At 37.6% G+C, this 3,482-nt stretch overlaps 1 long non-coding RNA gene across 1 annotated transcript; it reads left to right on the top strand.

Moving 5' to 3' along the window:
• On the top strand, positions 352–3,184 carry LOC110430695. Its single transcript, XR_002448032.1, has 4 exons — positions 352–724; positions 1,241–1,312; positions 2,399–2,669; positions 2,858–3,184. It is a non-coding gene; the product is annotated as an uncharacterized LOC110430695 (long non-coding RNA).

The following is a 3,482-nucleotide window of genomic DNA, read 5'->3' as shown; positions in this document are numbered from 1 at the left end:
AATCAATACATATTATCCATAGGCATCCACATGACCCTTTTTCTATCTTTCCTTTTTTCACATGTGAAGTGCTTTCTCATTCTGATTATGTATTATGTCTGCTGCTAGGCTCACTCATGTTTTTCCCCTTTGTTGCCTTGAAGCAGGGTATGCACAACAGAGGACCTACAAATATGTCAGCAGCTCCTACTTATCCCAGTAGGATCTAATCTGACCTACTAACCATATACTAAGTATAGGAATTCGATAAAAATTGATCTTCCCTTTCGGATTAACGGTTTTGATTTTTAGACAATAGGGACAGACCTAGGTGCCGCAATAGATACTATATATATGGTTATGGAAATGAGAGCCAGGATGGAACACTCGAATTAAAAATAGGTCTATCTGGCCATTCAACAACCAGAGATTGTCCCATTTTCTTGTTTTTCTGAATTCTGAGTAAGGATCCTTTCCTCGTTTGGTATTCTGTTATGAATGTTAGGTTAGTTTTCTTTGCCTCGTATGCAATTCATAATAAATTTTTAGGTGAATATAGCTGGCCTGTTGGTTGGCGTTGTTCAGTACGACTGGTGCTCTTGATTTGAGAAGACTCTATAACATTGGCAACAAGACAATTGGAATGGTTCCTCCTCTGCTAAGTTCCATATGTCATGGACATTAATAGCAATATACTCGAGCGCATCATCTTTGAGAACAATGAAAACAAGCCTTCCCTGCATAGGTGAGTGAAAAATCTTTTTGTGCCCAAGGTGCTAGCAACTTATAGTGCTAAGAAAATAATCCATCTCGATGTGGTGAGTGCAATGGATATAGGCTTCTAAGTTAAATATTCTTTGCTTGGTTTACGACCACTTGACTATTATATTCAACCCATATTTTGGTATAAGCATTTAGGTTTATTAAAACCAAAGGTCCATTCTTAGTTCTTAATTTTTTCCATACTTAACTACTTCATATCAATACTACAGAATTATCTTAGTGAATACCCCTACCCCTCAAATACTTATGTCATATTGTCAGATGTATTCTAGCCTTCATGGATAACTGATGATTAGTGATAGCTACACATCTATATGCTGCCCTTGCATTGTTTCCATGAAACATATATTTAGAGCATTTAGTCCTTTGGTGCATGGAAAAAGAAAGAGCTACAGTGAAACAAACAAGGAAGTGGCCGGTCAACTTACTAAAGTTTTTGCCTTTTTTCTACTCAAAGCACTTTTGCTGCTTGGTGCAGGTTAAGCAGAACTTAAAATGACACTGACAAGATTACCTGAGAAGCTCAACTGAACCCCCAAAGTTTCAATAGGTCAGGTACCCTTGTCCACTGAATTATAGGTGGTAATTTGTAATAAGTTTCACTTTAGTTTTCTGCTACAGGTGTTAGTACTTGCATCTCAAGTTGCAAATACAATTACTGTAGTGCCACTTTAAAGTAATAGTAGTTGGTATTTTAAAACTCCATGCAACAGTATTTGTATTATGGCCTTTCAGGATTAGGCGCATGGTTAAGTGTAGAATGTTTTGTTATAACACCGAGTTGTTGAGTTCTTGTTTGGTGCTCCATGTGAGTGCTGCATAATGCTTCTTTAATTTTGAGAAGCGTAGTTTTGATCACACTATCACATCAAACTATATCAAAAAATGCAGTTTTTCATCTATTCTGAACAACGTTGCTTGTTGTTGTCTCAGTGAGCTCACCTGATGTGTCCCAGTATTGGTTCTGATTGCTGCAGTTTCCTACATCTGATGCTCATAAAGTACCATTTGCATAAACAAATCTGAGGATTAATTACTTCTTACCTATTCATTTTGCTGACAAAAATAACACCGACTTCTCCATTTATGTTCTTTTTTCCTAAAAAATGAAATTATTTTCCACCTTGAGCATATATATTGACTTTCCAATGCTTTTGAGGTTGCTCTCATGCCTCATCTGTTGCATTCATGTAGGCAAAATCATAGTATTAAAGACACTTAAAATAAACAGGACGCTGTTTTGTGCTTTGGCCCTTTACACTTCTCTTATATGTATTTCAAATTTACCCATACAAACCAAAGGTTCACCCCATCCAGCCAACCGGGCCACATCGTCCCCAAAATCCCCCATTGGTCCGCCTCAACCTGGTTCCCTTTGCTCCCTTCATGTGTGCTCTTTTCAGGATGGTGAAGTTGGATATCACAACCTCAGTATATTGGGATGCCTTATGTCCTGAGTATTGTTACTTGCCACTTTGCTTTGTTGTTTCCTTTCAAAAGAAGAAAATATGTTGCATTACAACATAAGATTGGGTTGGCATGTAAATTTTTAGAAATTTTCCTGATGTCCTTCATTTGTGCAACTTAAGACATGCCTTTATACATCCAATGAGAACCACTTTATTTGTTTCCACAGGCTTACATAGAAGCTATAATGCTCTTCCATTTATTGGAGGTAAATGTACAAGGATTTGGTAGCCCACGTCATGCCTGTGTCTTCAGGTTCAATAGAGCATAATATACAACTGTTGATTATAGGGCAGATGCAACTTCTTTCCAATCCTTTGTTTTCCCATAATTGATGAATTTATCATAACTACTTGGTTGTTCATGGACACGTTGTTACTCCCGAAAATTGACGCTTTGTTCAACCTGCCACCTTGTTGTGTGGTGATGTAGCCGTGAAGGTATGACTGCACACAAATTCATATCCTTGTGCCCCGCAAAATACACATGATGCTATTATTTATCTGCTTTATCTTATTCTTGCTATGGCTTACATTACCTCAGTCTAAATAGAAATTGTTCATGAATTAGCAATTCAGCTGTTTTGGATATTGTTCCATCTTTGTCATCCAGATTTGCTCATCTACAGTTACTGGCTGGAGTGTGTCATCAGATAGATTCAGGAGCAGTGTTTCATCAAGAGGGAAAGGAGATTTATAGAATGTTAATCTGGGAGCATGACACGGAAATGTAACATCCAGACCAAACTTTGAATGTTCGGCACCAGTTCTACTTAAGATTACTCTATCCAATATGTGAAATATACATCACAAAATACTTATATATCTATCCTTTTATCAGCTGATGCATGCTAATATGTGTAATATGTATCACGAACTTACCATATGTAATATGTACTTAGATACTTATATATCAATATACTCTATGCAGCCATATGTAATATAGACATCCCACAAGTGTGTATTGATCAATGTACTCTAATTATTAGACATCACTGGATGCTCACTTTTCCTCGCGCGCAAGGGCGCGCGGTTTGTACTAGTTTGTTTTATGATTGCCCTAGAGAGAGGGGGGGGGGCAACTAGGTGTGGCTTGCCTTAGATGCTTGTTCGCTTGAGATTGTTGTGCCCTTTGCTGCGACTGTGCCTTCTAAGGGCACTGTTTTCTTCTGCTGGCCGTGATTTCTCTTTAGAAAAAAGTTTACATCATCACAAATTATCTAGAGTGGACTACTTTACCTCCTAAACTATAAA

This window comes from Sorghum bicolor, chromosome 10 (genome assembly GCF_000003195.3).
Source record: "Sorghum bicolor cultivar BTx623 chromosome 10, Sorghum_bicolor_NCBIv3, whole genome shotgun sequence".
NCBI classification, from domain to species: Eukaryota; Viridiplantae; Streptophyta; class Magnoliopsida; order Poales; family Poaceae; genus Sorghum; species Sorghum bicolor.
Note: the sequence above shows the minus strand (reverse complement) of the source record. Positions and strands in the feature narration are given on the sequence as shown.